The sequence below is a fragment of the Tupaia chinensis genome, unplaced genomic scaffold, assembly GCF_000334495.1.
Source record: "Tupaia chinensis unplaced genomic scaffold, TupChi_1.0 Scaffold144542_1, whole genome shotgun sequence".
Lineage (NCBI taxonomy): Eukaryota > Metazoa > Chordata > Mammalia > Scandentia > Tupaiidae > Tupaia > Tupaia belangeri.
The window spans coordinates 19,925-38,945 of NW_006204402.1; the positions used below are offsets into that span (position 1 = coordinate 19,925).

Here is a 19,021-nt window from a genome sequence, read left to right on the forward strand (position 1 = left end):
GACAGAGAGACAGAAAGTGAGAAGTCATCCCCCAGGGGGGAATGGCCATGCCGCAATCCCTTCTCCTCCATTCTCATCTCAGGATCTTGGGCACACACACACACGCACCTGGCGTGAGTTTAAGACATCAGGTCCGGGACTCAAATGACAGTCGAACATATGGGAGTCCAGTGACATAGCCATTATGCTAACTGGTGGTCCCTTTTTTTCAGTATCTTTTTAAAGATTTTCATAGTTTTCCTTGTAAAGTACGTTGACTTCCTTGGTTAGGTTTATCCCTAGGTATCTTATACATTTTGTGGCTATGGTAAAAGAGATTCTTTCTTTAGTTTTACCTTGGTCAGCTTATTGTTCTTAAGTAGAAATGCTATAGATTTTTGGATATTTCTTTTGTATTCTGCCACTTTATTTATTACTTTGACAAGTTTTTCCATGGATACACTTGGGTCTTCTATGTATACCATCATGTCATCTGCAAATAAAGATATTTTCAATTCTTCTTCCCATCTTTGCATGCCTATTATCTTATTCTTTATTCTGATTGCCATTGGCTAGGACTTCCAGTACCTTATTGAAAAGAAGTGGAGAAAGTAGACAGCTTTGTCTTGTACCAGTTTTCAGTGGAAAAGCTTTCAGTTTTTCTCCATTCAGTGTAATGTTTCTTATAGGTTTTTCATACATGGATGTTATTGTGTTGAGAAATGACCCTTCTATGCCAATCTTGCTAAGATTCTTAATCATGAAAGGATGTAGTATTTTCTCTAATGGTTGTCTGCATCAATTGAAGTGATCATATGGTTTTTATTTTTCTTTCTGTTAATATAGTATATTATGTGTATGGTCTTGCATATGTTGAACCACGCTTGTATCCCTGGAATAAAGCTTGCCTAGTTGTGATGAATAATCTTTGTTATATGTTGTTGGATATGATTTGCAAGTATTTTGTTGAGAATTTTTACATCTATATTCATCAGCGATATTAGTCTGTAGTTTTCTTTTTTTGTCATGTCTTTATCTGTTTTGGGAACGAGAATGATGGAGACTTCATGAAATAAATTTGGGAGATTTCCTTCTTTTTGGATCTTTTGAAATAATTTGAGTAGAATGGGGATTAACTCTTTAAAAGTTTTGTAGAATTTAGAAATGAAGCCATCAGGACCTAGACTTTTGTCGGGAGGTTATTTATTACTGATTCAATCTCATGGCTTGCTATGGGTCTATGCAGTCTTTCTATGTCCTCCTGATTCAATCTTGGTAGATTATATGCACCCAGTAATTTGTCCTTGTCCTCCATGTTCTCTTGTTTGTTGGCATATTGTCACTCATACTATCCTCTAATGATGTTTTTTATTTCTATTGTGCCTGTTGTAATATTGTGTGTTTCATTACATATTTGATTTATCTGGTTTCTTTCCTCCTTCTTCTTTATCAATCTATCTAATGGTGTGTTGATCTTGTTAATCTTTTCAAAGAACCAGCTTTTGCTTTCATTTATTTTCTGTATAGTTCTTTTATTTTCTATTTCATTTATTTTTGCTCAGATCTTTATTATTTCTTTTCTCCTGAAATTTTTTTCTATTCCCTGAAGCATGAACTTAGGTTGTCTATTTACTAGCTTTCCAACTTTTTATGTCTACTAATTCCTATGAATTTCCTTCTTATGATTGCTTTTGTGGTGTTCCATAGATTATGAAAATTTATGTACTAATTGTCATTTGTTTCCATAAATCTTTTTAATTTTTTGAGAGCTTTTGCTATAGGGTATGTGCGCTCACCAGAAAGACACAGAGAGACAGACAACGAGAAATCATCCCTCAGTGGAAACGGCCACAGCACAATCCCTTCTCCTCCATTCTCCTCTCAGGATCCTGGACACGCACGCACACACACGCAGCATGAGTTTAAGCCACCAGGCCCATGACTCGAATTGCAGTCAACTGGATGGGAGCAACATAGCCATTACGCCAACTGCTGGTCTCCCATAAATATTTTGACTTTAGACTTAATTTCTTCAGTAGTTGAGAAGTCATTCAGGATTATATTGTTTAGTTTCCTTATGTTTGTGTATTTTTGAGGATTTTTTCCTGAAATTAACATCAAGTTTAACTCCATCATGGTCAGAGAGGATGCTGGATATAGTTTTTATGTTTTTGAATCTGTAAAGGCTTGATTTGTGCCCTATCATATGGTCAGTCTTTGAAAAGGTTCCATGTAGGAGTGAGAAAGATAAGTTTTGTGAGCTTAGGGTGAAAAGGTCTATAGATGTCTCTCAACTCCATTTGATTTATCGTATCATTTCAGTCCTATATATTTCTGCCTTTGTGTGTGTGTGTAGAAGATCTGTCTAAAGAAGATTAAGGGGTGTTGACATCCCCAACAACTGTAGTCTTGCATCCTTTTAGGTCTAGCAGTATTTCTTTCATGTATTTAGGTGCTCCTGAGTGGGGTGCATAGATATTTATAAGCATTATGTCTTCTTGATGAATTAGCCCTTTTACTACTATATAATGCCTTTTTATGTCTCTTCTTAGAGTTTTTGTCTTAAAGAGTATTTTGTCTGAAATCAGTATCACAACTCTAGGTCTTTTCTGATTTCCACTTGCATGTAATACCTTTTTCCAGCCCTTTACTTTTAGTCTAAGTGTATCTTTATCCATAAGATGTGTTTCTTGTAGGCAATAGATAGAGGGTTTCTGTTTTGTTTTGTTTTGTTTTTGAGAGTTTTTTGCTATAGGGTGCATGTGCTCACCAGAAGGACACAGAGGGACATAGAGACAGAAAACGAGAAATCACCCCCTCAAGGGGGATGGCCATGCTGCAATCCTTTCTCCTCCACTCTCCTCTTGGGGTCTTGGGCATGCAGGCACATGCGCAAGGTATGAGTTTAAGTCACCGGGTCCGGGACTCAAACTGTGGTCAACTACCTGGGAGTCCAGCGACATAGCCATTACATCAACTGCTGGTCCCAATGGTTTCTGTTTTTTATTCATTCAGCCAGTCTTTGTCTCCTGATTGGATAATTTAATCTATTAACGTTCAACTTTATTATCATTATTTCTGGACAGGTTCTTATCTTTAAGTGAACAATTTTCTTGGTTATTTTTCATTCCCTTATATCTTTCTGTCTGATTTTAGTTTTCATGGTATAGCACTTACTTCAAAACTTCTTGAAGAGCTGGTCTGGAGTTGGTAAGTTGTTTTAGGTTTTGTTTATCTGAGAATGTTTTTATCTTTTCTTTTCATATCAAATATAATCCTGCTCGTATAGTAACCTTGGTTGAAATTGTTTTTCATTGAATACTTTGAATCTGTTTTCCCATTCTTTCCTTGCCTACCTTGTTTCTAATGAGAGGTTTGATGGTAACCTGATGGGATAACCTTTGTAAGTAACTTGATGTGTTTCTTTCTTGCCAATGTTAGTAACTTGTCTTTTTCTGTGCTTTTGTCCAATCTGGCTATGATGTGACTTGGAGAAGATTCCCTTGAGTTGATTCTATTTGGGATCCTTTGTATTACTTAGATCTGGATATTTGAATGCCCCTCTATGTTTGGAAAGTTTTCTTCCAGGATTTCATGGTATAGGTTACCAGGGTCATTATTTTTTCACCTTCTGCCAGGCGTTTGAGTGCTTAGTGGTATCTAGTATTTCTTGTATATTGTACTCATTTTTCTTGGTTATTTTTTAGTCTATCTGATCATTTTTTCTAGGTCAGAGATTTTTGTCCTTTCCATTTGTGATTCAATCTTCTGTGTGATTGAATCATCTTTGAATATTTCTGAGGAAGATTTTAATTTCCTATATCATAGTCTTCTCTAACAATTCTGTCTGATCCTTTTTTATAAAAAAATAATTATTTTATTTGGAAGAAAAACTGTCATTGAGGAGCATGGTGTGCTTGAGTCTGCTGCCACCACTGCTGCCATGGAGGATCAGCAGAGAAAACTCCAGGAATACCTTTCAGCCAAGGGAAAACTAAAGAACCAAAACACCAAGCCTTATCTAAAAGCCAAGAATAACTGCTTGCATCCACTTTCTCCTAAATCTACTATTAAACCCAAAAAAGATGTTACCCACCATGTTGTCTTGCCTGTGAAAACCACACAGCCTGTTAGCATTACCCTCCAGCCAAGACCAGCCAATATCACAGGGTCACAGAAGCCAAAGTTGGAGTCACCAAATCTTGTGGGCAAAGGGCTGACTTCAGAATGTGTTTCTCCAATTCCAAACAGTAAGTGTTCCACAAGGACTCATCAGCTGCATGAAAGTGGATCATCCACTGCAGGATAACTGTCAAGAAAACTTGTGTGGTCACTCAATATGCAGAAACTGAAACCTATAAAGCAGCAAGTAACAGATCAAGGAAATGCTAAATGTATAGACTCAGCGGACAGTACCCGTGTTGAAAACCAATCTTCGGATATCTTTTTGAAAGAGATGAACAAAGAGAACTTGCCCCAAACTTATCAGAACCTGAGAGGAAGCCAGATCCTGAATCATGTGTTATAACTAAGATAAGAGTAGCTTTCATAATTCAATCAAGGGAAGTTTGGCTCCTGAACAAGCCATGGGCCAAAGTTCAGTGAATAGTACTATTTTTAAAGACACAGTTAATAAGCAACTTATTGGAGAAACACAAATCAGGACTTTAGCAGTAAAGTCACAGCAATTGTCTAAAGGAGCAGGTCTTATAAGACCAGGGGAAAAACACTCAAGGACAGTTCCCTCTCACCTTATTCAGACCTTTAATAGGAGTCAAATATAAAAGAAACCAGTGGTCAAAGACATAAAGGTTAGTAGGAGTAAATAAGAAACTAAGTTACAGTCATACCTTGCTAACGAACAGAAAGTGAAACTTCCTAAACCCAGGATATACCCCAATTTGCTTCAGAGTGGATATGATAATGAACATCCAAATGTGAAGGAAAATCAGAAGTCTACTCAACCTTGTTTTAGACCTCCAACATCATGTGTACTTCAGAGATCAAATACCGTAAGCCAGAGGTCTCATCTGACAACTGCCAACTTTAATTCAGTTATTACAAATACCCCAAGCATTGGAGCATATGGAACCAATGGTAATAAATACAACAACTTTCAACAAAAAGTCCGGATTTTGAACTCCAAGCTGAAAAAGACTGTTCCTCAATCATTTTCTGAATAAGACAGCTCCCAAAACACAAGCTGGTGGCACAACCATAAATAGGAAAGGAGTCCTAAATGAGGTCCAAACAAATCCAGATACGAAAAAGAAGCCAACAGCAGAAGATCGAAGGAAACAACTAGAAGAATGGCAGAAATCTAAGGGGAAAATCTATAAACGGCCTCTTATGGAACTTAAAAGTAAAAATAATAGAGGAAATGAGTATTTCATTCTTAAAGAGCATTATAAAAGAAGAGGAAAAGAAAGCCCAACTTGAACTGTCCAACAATATTAACAACACTCTGAGTGAATGTCTACAGCTCATTGAAGGGGGTGTATCTTCTAATGAAATATTTACCATATTGTCCAGCATTCCTGAGGCTGAAAAATTTGCTAAATTCTGGATCTGCAAGGCCAAGTTGTTGGCACATAAAGGCAGCTTTGATGTTATTAGATTATATGAAAAAGCCATTAAAAATGGAGTGGCACCAATACAAGAGTTGTGAGAAGTTTTTCTTAACATTTTGCAAGACTTAAACAGAAAAGAGGAAGAAATTACCTCTGACTGTTTAGTTGCTGAAACTAATAAAATATCAGTAGAAGAGCTGGTTATGAATATGGAATCTGAAAAGCCTTGTCTTTCTCCAAAAGGGAGGGAACAGGTTGGAGCAGTACCCCAAATAACAAGGGCAGAACTGCAGAATCATCCTGGTATCAAATTACAGATTGCCTCAATCCCAAACTTAAGAGGAATGCCAGAAGTACAAGACATGAAGCTCATCACTCCTGTGCAGCGTTCAGCAAGGATTGAGCGGGCAGTGTCCTACTACTCAGAAATTCTGCAGGAACATGATTTAGTGGTGACATCTCTTGAAGAGCTATTAGAAGTAGAAGAAGCAAAGTGTTTCATATATTGTAAAAATGAGGCTTTGCCTATAACAATAGGGTTTCAAATTCTTGAATCATAATTTTTGATGCTTCTTTAAAAAATACAATAAAAATGTTTCTGAGCCTCTGTGAGACAAGAAATGCCCTTGTGCAGATAACTTCAAAAAATATGTATCATGTTGAGGTATCATGGATGTAGATTATGGTCTATGAGCCTAGGAAATAATTCTCTGAACTTATTCTCAAATTTTATATCCTCCTGCAAAGTCTTCAGTTTGTGTATTTAAGACTATAGATAGCCATGGTTTTACAGCATATAAATTTCAAACTATTCAATATATATCCAATAAGTATGGTTAAAAAATTATAGTTTATTAATCTGTTTTAATTCCAGCATAGTCTTTTTTTTTTTTTCATCTGAAAGCTGGTCCCACAATAAGATGTACCTTCCTTTCTTCATCCACCATTGCAGAGAGGACAAGTCTTCATGCTGTGGAAGATCTGAGCTTTGATACCAGTTTGCCAGACTGGATGGGACAAAACAGATGGCCTGAAGAAGTCCCCTCATTGTACAGAGGAGTTTACACTAGTTACATGGATCTTTGACTTCATCACAACATTCCTGTAGATAAGGGGTAATTCTTAATGCAATCTGTTGCCAGGTCTCCTGTGATGAAACACAATCCTGAATTAGGGTGGCCATATAGCTTTTTATATCCAAATAAACATACTTCCTATTCAGAAACATTTCAAGTTAAAACATAAGAAGTGGGAATGGGAAGAAGACACCTACTTTTTAGTTCATTGCTCTGTTAGGGGACAGCTGACCTGAGGAGGCAATATGGGCTCCAGAAACTACTGCAAGTTGCTTTTTCTTCCTCCTGGGCAACTGTTCTTGGAAAGATAAAATCAATCGTTGTATAAATATAATGTATAGAAAAACCTAGTCAATGTGTTTTGACTGTCTTAGTATTTATTATCTAAAACAAAAACCATTACATCTTTTTTCTTTCCTAAAAAAAGCATTATTTTATTTGACTTTATTTTTTAGTTCAATTTGACCATAGAGGAAGAGAGAGAGAGAGAGGAGAAAGAGAGAGATAGAGAGAGAGAGAGAGAGAGAGAGAAAGCTGCAAGTTCTATGACTCAAATGGAGGTTGGCCATTTGGGGGTCCAGCACCCTTAATCACCATGCCATTTGTCAGCCCCATGTTTGATTCTTTTTTATGGTGTCTATTTTTTCTTTCAAATCATGAAAGTTCTTCCTCATCTCCTGGAGTTCATTGTCTCTTTTCTCTTACATCTCATTTAGTCTTGTCACTATAAATATTCCAAATTGTTTATACGGTATTTTCTTAAGTTTATGTTGTCTGTGGATGATGAGGAATTGATGTTTTCCCTTGAAGGAGAGAGATATCCTTTGTTGCCTCTATTTCTTGTGACTTTGCAATAATTTTTAGTCATCTGGTGATTTATAAGTTTATTCTTAAATTTCTTGAGTTAATTCTACGCATTCATCGTGCAGGAGGAGATGACTGGCGATTTCTCTGCTGCTCTACCTCCTTGAAGCTCACCAGCAACCTGCACTGTTGTCACTGATCTTGAATGATTCAAGGTCTTCACAGTTCTTGGATGATTCAAAGTCTTCCCAATTTGTAGAGAACAGGTTGGACTTGAACTGAGTGCTGAACTTTAATTAAGGAAAAAAGAAGAGATCTGTCCTGGTTTAGGAAATGCTGAGGTCTTATAATTCAGAGATGTGTGTCAGAGGATAAGCTACAGTCTCTTGTAGTTCAGTCTCCCTGCTGCTCAGTGCATCCAGGCCTCTCACTGGAAGGGGTGTCCAGATTGGGTTGTGAGGGTACACAAGATCTTTTCAAAGTCCTAATGAACACACCTGAGAGTTCCAAGGTGAATGGGTAGAGGGGTTGAACTATTGGTCTGTGCAGCACAGCCTTCCGGCCATAAAACAAGCCCTTCTGCTTTCAGTCTACTTCTTTAGATTACTCTATTTTCATAAGGAAGACTTATCTGCCCATGTTTGAAAATTTGAAGAAACTGTAAGTTGGGTGTTAACCTCTTCTTTTTTTTATTTAAAATTTTTTTTTTTATATTAGAAGCACTGTTGTTACCAGAGAGACTCAAACAGGTGGGGATGTGAAGGTCCTTGACTTTTCATAGGAAAAATTCCAAGAACATTGAGAGTAAAGTATTGTTTGCTTAGAAAAGTGTAGAGAACCCACTACTCCATGGGGGGAGCAACCATGTGAAGGAGAGATGGGTGAGCAATTTAGTTCTTCTCAAAGGGAACTAATCCTAGTTAACGATCTGACAATAATTTACAACTGATAAAAAAAATTTGGCAGTATTTATGGCATTCACCAGCTTAATATCTCCTGTAGCAGCCTGATGAATACCATTTCATAGATTTCTAGGAATTTCAAATTATTTTGGAATACAAATACATATATAAATACAGAATATAAATATATTTATATATTCACAAATATATGTATAATTTATTTATACATAATAACAAATATAATGTAAAGAAAATTAAAATAACTCAACTTGACAGTGTTTCCCATATCATTTAATACATTAAAATATATCTGATTGGGGGACCAGCAGTTGGCATAATAGCTATGTTGCTGGACTCCCATGTAGTAAACCACGGTTCAAGTCCCTGACACAGTGGCTTAAACTCATGCCTGGTGTGTGTGTGTGCGTGCCCAAGATCCCAAGAGGAGAGTAAGAAAAAGAAAGAAAAGAAACCTGATTTTTTTAATCTTTGTCTTTCTTTTGGATGTTTTATGGGCCCTCTGTAAACATCCAAAAGTTATTTTGAGGTCAAAAGAACTTAATTTAGAATTTGATTTTGGAGAAATCTTGTCAAAATTTTGGAGAAATCTTGCCAAAGATAGCAAAAGCTTAAATATTTGACTTAACTGTGTGTAGAAAATGAAAGCAATATGTTTCAAGCACCTTAGGGATGAAAGAGGGTTAAAGGTGTTTGTTGGCATTAAAACAGAATACAAGGTAGACTACCGTGTTCAGATATGACTTTCAAAGATAAACAAAACAATGCAAAGACCAATATATGGATTACATATAATAATTATTAGTATTAGAGATGTGCTTTTTACTGCTTTTAGCCAGTAGTCCCGTAACTGAATGACAGGAGAATTAAAAATTAAACTTTAGGAAAGGTGTTTGTTGGCATTAAAACAGAATACAAGGTAGACTACCGTGTTCAGATATGACTTTCAAAGATAAACAAAACAATGCAAAGACCAATATATGGATTACATATAATAATTATTAGTATTAGAGATGTGCTTTTTACTGCTTTTAGCCAGTAGTCCCGTAACTGAATGACAGGAGAATTAAAAATTAAACTTTAGGAAAATCAGTCCTATTAAACGGCACTTAAAACTTTTCTTTAGCTATTATGTTTTGATTACCTGTAAAGAACAAAATATTAAAGAAGGCTGGTTATTAATCCATTTATCCTGTTAGATAATACCATGTAACATGCAACATATACATATTTGCTGTTTTATTGAACCAATTATAATAAATTAAACATGATGTTGCCTGATCAATAAAACTTTGGATAAAGTATATGTTGTAAATCTTGACAATCTTCACTCATTATTGAAGCTAGCTTATTTGTCAATGATTTTAAGTCACATGAACTAGGAGTATTTTAATTTATTTGTATGAGAGCTCTTTTTTATGAACAAAATTGAATGGAATTCCTTAAGGCCTTTTATCACATAGACATACAACATAGATTATGTACTATGACATATCACATGTATGTGCACATACATGTACACCTGAAAAAAAAGATTTTAAAACATTTCCTAAGTCAATTTTATGAGAAAATGTTTGTGATAAAACAGATTTTTAAAGAGATTTTTCAATGGAAGTGTCTTTTTTTTTTTTTTGAAAGGTTTTATCATTATAGGTCGTGTGCGCTCGCCAGACAGACAGAGAGAGACATAGAGACAGAAAGCGAGAAATCACCCCCCAGGAGGGATGGTCACGCCGCAATCCCTTCTCCTCCATTCTCCTCTCGGGATCTTGGGCACGCACGCACACGTGCCCGGCGTGAGTTTTAAGCCACCGAGTCCGGGACGCGAACTGCGGTCGACTACGTGGGAGTCCAGCGACATAGCCATTACACTAACTGCTGGTTTCCCAATGGAAGTGTCTTTGAGTTGATTTAAAATGCTAAATCAGAAAGATCAAATGAAGGCAAAAAACTACTTTACAAATCTATGATCTGTTTATGAAGATCTTTCATATCTATAGAAATATTGTTAGAAGACCATATCATATGGAGATGGTTTTGTATAGAAATCCAGATCCGATGTGTGTCATTATAAGGTAAAGGAATTACACAGATATGATGAAATGATGCATGACATTTCAAATGACTTTACAGCTCCTTTTTAAACATCTGTTTTCTTAAACTGTCTACAGTAATTTCCAGATATTGCAAATGGACAATGAGGTATTTGTTAATATTTAATTGGGTGTCCAATGCTTGATTAAACAGTGTATACCACTAGAGCACTTGGAATGGGCTTAGGTGAAACTACTTTGGGAAAAACAAATGCAGTAGCACAGGCAAATTGTATAATAGGATCAGAAGGGTAGTGAGTATCAATCTATTAGGGGAATAAGAAAATAGCAGCATTTATATTGTCCTTGGTCATTTGTGAGTCCAAGGCAAGAGATTACATTTACTTAAGAGGTCTGCTGTTGTTTGTAAGTAGTAAACAAAAGTAACATTTCCCCATTATCATTTATGCCTGATTTTTACAGAACACTAATCCTGGACATTTTTTTTCTCATTAAAACAGTTATAAAAGTGATATATCAGAAATTATTTATCCACATAGTTATATAAGTAATAGACTTTTGTTAATTTATCAATTATTCTCCTCTTTTTTTAAAACATTTTTTTGAATAGAGGTTGGGCAATTTTATATAATGAAATGTTAGGAATAAATCGTGTCTAGTGGAAGCTCTGAAGACTCATATTATTTCATAGGGAAGCTACAGGTGGTAATTGTGGAAGGCAAAAAGGAACTTTTGGTAAGATTACTATTTTGAAAACTTCCTAATTTAGTAAATTTAAGAATAATATTAACATGTTCTGGAAGGAGTTCGAGTGCGAATGTTATCCATACCTGTGTAAAGAGAGCCAAACAATTAGAGGCATAATTATTTAATGTAAAGCAGATAGGTAGAATTTAAGAAGTTTCTTGAAAAGAAACGATTAGCTTCTTTACATTGTTCTTTGGGGGCTCTAACAGGCTAGGTACTTGTTAGAGTCTGTCCAATGGGAAGAAATCTTGAAACTGTGAATGACAAAACTGAAAATAATGAGAACAAAGTATACAGAGAAACAATTTGTTGTTTTTATTGTATATAGTATTTAAAGATAATTATCTAATTTGTGACTAATAGCATTACATTGTTACAATTAGTTTTTATTATTACTACTACTATTTATTATTTGTTATTTTATTATTATTATTTTAATAGACTGGGGGATTATACACCTCAGGAAAGGCCATTAAGGTTGTAACTTTGTGTGTAGGACTTTACACATTTACCAGAATATTTAAATTCTTAGCAATTTAGCTTTTAGTACATATCAGCAGCTTATGAATATGTGGTTAATAGACAAGTAAATATTGTTTAATAAAATTTTTTTTCAATTGTTGCAGAAAAACAGACACCTAGGAGCAGAAATAGCATTCAGGAGAGAAAAGAGGACTCTATTATGCCAGAGGGCACGGAGGAATTAACACTCTGAATCTCTGGGCCTGACGAGTTGGACAAGGTCTTTTGCAGGGAAATTGGGAAGAGGATGTCTCAGGATGTTAGGAATAGGGAAAGGGCTCAGAAAGTGGTAGAACAGCAAGAAGTCTAACCTATTCAAGGGTTTAGGTTACCCCGTAGCTCCTCTTGGGAGGGGCAGTAAGTTTGCCAGAGGTCATTGCAGGAGGTCAGAAACCTCAGGCAGCTATCAGTCCTGAGTTATTCATGAATTCAGAGTATCTCCATATCACAATGTCCTGACAAAGTCTAATATAATCAGCCATTGTCCCCACCCCTCACTTTTTTAAAAAGTGGTAAAAGCTGCTCTGCAAGAGGAATTACCATTTTCAAAGATCAATTGCTTCAATAAAATTTGTCCTGCCTCTTGATCAGAAACCAGTCACAATATGGCTTCTGTCACCTGGGGAAATAAAATTTTAATATAACTCGCTAGGTCCCTGTTGTACACTGATCAAACTACCTGTCCCTCAATCCTGACCAGGAAGCCTTATAAAGCATTTCAAGCATATGGTGCTAATCTGCTGATATGCCTGTAGTGTAATTCAATTTGTGCACCAGTATTGGCCTGCTCTCTTGTTCCAGTCAACATTTTGAATGTGATATGTATTCCGTGTTGTTGATTCCTATTTGCCTGCTCCTGGGCTTCCTCATACCAGTCTGATTTCCACAAAAGATAATCTCCTCCAGACAAGCAGGCCTTGCCTACCACCTGCTAATCAGGGGTAAACACAGATTGAGTAGCCATACTGAATACCACAATTGTATATGGTGCCATGGGACCATATTGCATACAAGTGTAATTAAAATTCCAAAGTGTCCTCTCTTCTATCTGCCATGCAATGCAAAGCTCTCTGAAAAGGGGTTAAAATGGGAGCTGTTCTTTCAGTCATAGCACCATTTGATATGCTACTAGGTTTTGATTGGGAAACAGCAGGGCTCAGCAGGGAAGCACTAAGGCAAAGAGCAGCAGCTCAGTTCTCCTGCCCTATAATTGCTTCAGATTCTGCAATCTTAAATATGTCTAAACTTCAAAAGACAGTCATTTTCTTTACCAGATATTACCTCTCTATCCTTGTCTTTAGTAACAGACTGATTTCTTAGGTAGGAGGGAAGTGGTGTAGCCCTTCTGGAGTGTTTGTCAGTGGAGTTACTAAGCTAGCTCTGTTTTTTTTTTTTTTTTTTTTTTTTAAAAACCCCTAATTAAAATCTCCTTAATAAAATTTCACAGGGAGAAAGCAAAAGTGGGAATCCTGCTAGGACCTCCTGTTGTATAACATTCCCTGGTCTGTTCTCCCACCTTGTCCCAGGTCTCCTTATAAACTGTGCCTTGCTCTGGGAACCAAGGGCATGTTCCCTGCACAAAATTCAGGAACTGATATAACTACTTGATACTAACTTTAACCCTAGCTTTCAACATATAAGACAACATTTAGACAATTATGTCCTCATGTTTTACACCCAACAGCAATCAAATCCACTCCTTCTCTTGCTCTATTATCTCATTTTACTCTATTTCTTTCTTCTACTCTAGGATCTTCTACTCTGGTATTTCTTTCTTCTACTCTGGTATCTCTCTTCTATTCTGGTACCTCTGTCTTCTCTATATTCTTTTTGTTTACTCTATGGGTTCCTCACTTTACTCAATAATCTCCAGCTGGCTTCAAGGAGTGTCCACTTGCCTGCCTCTTTCCCCATATTCAGGTCGAATGTTCCAGCACCACTTGTTAGGACTTGCTGGGCTGAATACATTTTTCTGAGTGGGGAGGCTGTGGATTAGAAATAAACTTAACAACAAACACACAAAGACACATAATTATAGAAAAGTGAGGATCAGGTGGGCCTGAGTTCTCTGTAGGAGAAAGCTGTAACCAGGAACCAGCCTCAGGTTTATTCTTTTAAAGGGCAGAAAATGGGGTAAGAGGGAATGGAATGCAGAGCCAGTTGCTCTTGGATGTAAATCATCTGAAGACGTGAAAATGATGGCGCCATGTAATTTCTCTGATCTTTTTGGGGCAAAATCTGATAAACACATGTGGTTTCCTTTAGCCTGATACTGCCCAAAGTATTGGTATTGAGTATCAACAAAAACAGGCAGATAGCATTTTCATATGCAAATGCTTTCATAACTGTGCAAGTGAAGCTCACAGAAACACATTTCTGCATATGTCTAAAGGTCACCATGTTTGCTTAGATTGGCTGTTCTCCACAAAAGCCTATAAATTATAATGAACTAGAAACAATTGTACAAAAATAAGAAAAGAAAAAGAAAGCCCAACCACTGTATATTACATGTTAGAAAAAGTCTTTTAAAAACATACTAATTTGGATTCTACTTCCCTAGAGGGAAGATCTCTTTTGGAATAATAAATACTTCATTGGCCAATCTGCCTCTGATATCAAGCAAAAACTCCAAAAGTTACAAATGGTACCCCAAATTAATCAGTCTCTATTTGACACTGCCTTCTTGGCATTTAATAATTGGGATCTTGAGGAGGGGAAAAAAGAACAGAAGAAAGAAAAATGACAAGCCATGCTTATGATTGTACCAATTGGAAAAGCCCTTGATACCCATAGACTGCCCAATAGTTTACTCAAACCAGAGAGAAAAGCCTGCAGACTCCTACTTCAAGTGCAAAAGATGACACTGGTCTGTACCCGACCACTTCCTATTGTCAATGTTGTGATATGAGAAATGATCCCTGGCATTGGAGGGTTGACTGTTAGCTTTCCTAAAGGGGAGAATGGCCAGACAAGGCCCTCATGAGCCAAGGGAAAGAAATCAATGACTGAAGAAGTCCAGGAAAATCCTCCATTGCCCCTGTCTGGAGAAGTCATCATAACCATCGACAAACCCCAGGTAACTCTGCACTTCATGGGTAAGCCAATTTTATTTCTTTTAAATACAAGGACTACTTACTCTGTTCTTTTTTCTCAGGAAGGTCTTCCTCATGAAGCTCAACAGTTATGAGAATGGAGGAAAGGAATATTGTAAGTTATTTCACCCCTCCCTGGGTATGCCAATTCAAAAACCAAGTATTCTCACAAAAATTTCTAATAGCTACCAGCTGACCAGCCCCACATGGAAAAATATATACTGGCTAAGCTGTGAATCTTCCATACTTTAAGTTTTAAACTCCAAGGATTATGATCATTCAAGATTCTAAGGGGTACCAAACCACATAAATGATGAAATTGACCCCAATGTCTGGTGCTCTGGACAACCAGAAAGGGCTAAAATAGCATACCTAATAAAAATACAACTTCAGGACCTTTACAAATTATTCCATTATAAACAACACCCAGTAAGACCTGTAATTAAAAAGGACTTAAACACTTGGTGTCTGCAAGTGGTGATGTTTAAGGGCGCTGGACTCTCACTTGGCTGACTGTGGTTCTAGTCCTGAACCCAGTGGCTTGATTCCTCACTTTTTCTCTCCTCTTTCTCTCTTTCCTCTCTCTCTCTCTCTCACATACACACACACACACACACACACACACACACACACACACACAAAGACACACACTCTGTCTTCCTCTGGTCAAATTAAAATAAATAAATAAAGTTAAATAAAAAGGGACTTAATCCCACTGTAAAACAACTTTTAAAATTTGGGCTACTAAAGCCTCGTCAGCCCCCCTGCAATACTCCTATACTGTCAGTACTTAAGCCAACTGAGAAATACAGGATTGTTTAAGACCTAAAGTCTCCAACCCAAATTTGACTAAGGACTGCTGGTTTTATTTTATCCTCCTCCTCAGTGTATTACACAGCTGTCCCTGTTTCTATTTGCCTAGTGCAATGGATCCTCATTCCAAATATGAGAGGTCCACATTTTCAGTTAATAAATATGAAGGACTTGCAGATTTTCAAATAACTAAAGGGGTTAAGAACATACTGGTGGGAACCAGCAGTTAGCATAATGGCTATGTCGCTGGACTCCCACGTAGTCAACCGCGGTTCGCGTCCCAGACCCGGTGGCTTAAAACTCACGCCGGGCGTGTGTGTGTGCATGCCCAAGATCCCGAGAGGAGAATGGAGGAGAAGGGATTGCAGTGTGACCATCCCCTCTGGGGGGTGATTTCTCGCTTTCTGTCTCTATGTCTCTCTGTCTGTCTGTCTGGCGAGCGCATGCACCCTATAGCAAAAAAACCTCTCAAAAAAAAAAAAAAAGGAAAAAAGAAAGAAAAGCATACACTGGTGAAAAAGACATTTAATTTTCTTAAATCCTTTCAATGGAACTTAACAACTGTGGCCTCACTGAGAGCTCCTGTTTGGGACTTATAATAGTTACTATTCCCTTTAAATTCTAGGCTCATGTCTGTGTTAAAAAAAGCTCATGATGCAACCAAAAGATGAGCATTAGATGCCTTGGACCAGTCCTATCTGTAATCATATTGTTTCACAAATCCGACAGCATTTTTCAGATTCATGGGGAATCTGGTTAAAAATCTAAAACTATTTCCTTTGGCTGTTGCCTCTCTTGGGACCCCTAATAATGCTAATTCTCACTCTCATTTTGGGTCCTGTCTTAAATCTCCTAACCAAGTTTATCTCTTCTTGCTGGAAACTTGCAAATGACCATACAATAGGGATATCAACCACTTGGGACCTCTACTGAATCCTACTGTAAGTCATTCAATACCAGTGATAGCCCTTTTCATAGTTCTCTTCATAACACACCTCAGGACTATCCCAGTGACCTTCCCCTATCCCCACTTTCCCACCTAGATCAGATAGGGTGAGAGTTCCATGATCCCAAATTCATAGGGTCAATGCCCCTTTACAGCATGAAGCAGCTACAGAAAACAAACCATCCACCTTCAGATTCCCAAAAAGATTTATGGGTATCATGCCTCTCAGTGGGAAAATGAGGCAGGAGAAAGCTAGCAAATGGAATTGGCTAAGGACGTTGAAGTATCTGTCTATGTGGCTAAATAGGATAGAAAGAAGGCAAAAAATGTCCCCAAGGAAATAGAAGCAGGAGATTAGTGGAGGATGTCTAGCAGATTAGCAACATTTGATACAGCCAATAAGGTAAATCAATGGATCCAGACATACTTGATAGAGCCAATAAATTGAGAACTATATCAGTGATCCCCGCTAATGATCAACCCACATGACCTAGGTTAAAAAATGATAAATCTGGCACCAGCAGATGGCATAATGACTACCTCACTGTACTACCATGTTGTTGACCATGGTTTGAGTCCTGGACCCTGTGGTTTAAACTCACACTGGGCGCATGTACGTGTGTGCCCAAGATTTCGAGAGGAAAATAGAGAAGGGATTGCGGTGTAGCCATCTCCCCTGGGAGGTGATTTCTTGCTTTCTGTCTCTCTGTCTCTCTGGCACCCTATAACAAAAACCTCTCTCCCCCCAAAAAGAAAAAATTATAAATCTGGCAGAATGCAACTGCCAGGGTCTTTAGAGTCACTTTTTCTCTGTCTGCTCAGGCCCACTCCTACTTCTCAGGATTGTACTTTTACTCTTACTTAATGAAATACTTTTCTTTACATATACATACAAAAAAATTAATTAATCCAGTGTCCTAACCAGCAGAAATTAGGAACCATTACAGTTCTAGTAAATTAGAAGTGGTAACTCGTACTCTATGTCACAGAACAAATTAGAATAAAATGAATATAAGGCAAAGGAATGAACACAATTACCTAGAAAGGAAAGTTTATCTAAAGTATGCTAATTTCTTTTCTTTTTCCATTTATACTTCTTATAATTTCAGGTTTTTGGGTGACTTGAGAGCACTAGAATGTTAGGGTTCTAATATAAATATAATAACCATTATTGTTGATATGGCATACTACTGTAAAAAGTTTTCAATATTCTTTCCTATTTGTGTCTGTGATCTCATTTGATGCTCATATCATCCCTGTGTCTGGATTAACAAATACATAATACACTCTATCCTTTCTTATTTACATTAAATCACTGTAGATCTTTATGGTATATGGCATGGTTTTTACCAGTATGAATACAGTCAATACACTTTATCTTGACTCCTAAGTCAACAGTCCACTGTAGACCATTACTGCCTCTCATGTATCCAAGAAAGCATGCGAAATGTGTTTTATAGAACTCTGTTCCCTTTATGTTTTACATAATTCTAGCTTGATCTTAAATGCTTCTTCATTCTTTAAGATTTTCAAGTGATTTTAGATGGGATTTTCTGTTTCCTGTCAACTTGCATTTTACCAAATAGTTTGCAGTTACTGCCCATCAACAGGTGGTTTCTCTCCTTGTTATCACACATTTTTTGAGAAAAGTGGTAGAAATGTCATATTTCAGGTTTACAATAAATGGATTCCCTATTGGGAAGAGGAGTAGAAAAAAAGTACTTTATCTTAGTCCTCATAGAGGCATATTCTGGATTCATACAATTATTTGTGGAATTTGTCCCACTGAGAGAAATGGAGTGAATATATTTGCTATTGTGGCTTAAATCTAAGGTTAATGTTTTCTCTTTTTCTTTTATTTGACAGAGAGCATGTATGCTTCCCTGAAACAGACTGAGAAGGAAAGTGTGAAAACACCCTTTTCCCCATGGGGAAAATGTATCTTTGTGGTCAAAGAAATAAGGAGGACTAACACCCATGGGGGGGGTGATCTCTTTGCAATCTCTTCTGCTCCATTTCTTCCCCCTTTTGGGATTTTCAGCATGCATGCGTAAGTGCACAGCATGTTTTTCAAGCTTCAAGGTCTGGGACTCAAGCTGCACAGTCAGTGGGATCCAGCTCTATTACCCATCATGCCACTGACTGGTCCTAATTTTTTATCTTAAATATTCATTTTTTTAACCATTCTACAGAAATATTTTCTTGATTCTTTCATATTTTTGACTACTTTATAGTAGCTCAAAAGAGAGATCTTAATCACTTTCTGATAAGTAAATATTATATTAAAGATGTCTGGCTTGCATTACAAATTTTGAGTTTTACTAATATTTCAGTATTACTTATTAGCAAAAAGTATCAGGGCTAATCAAATGATAATTAAGTTGTCGAGGCAGATGAGTTCTTCTATGTGTACCCATAACTATTTCACAAGAAGCCACAGAGTTCTAGTAAAACAAATGAAGCCTACCCCAATGAAGCCTAAGTCTAATACCTTTGCC

The 19,021-nt window shown here is 37.0% G+C and overlaps 1 pseudogene; it reads left to right on the top strand.

Moving 5' to 3' along the window:
* Positions 1-3,867: 3,867 nt before the first annotated feature.
* Positions 3,868-6,109, top strand: LOC102477443 (cytoskeleton-associated protein 2-like pseudogene; annotated as a pseudogene).
* The last annotated feature ends 12,912 nt before the right edge of the window (positions 6,110-19,021 follow it).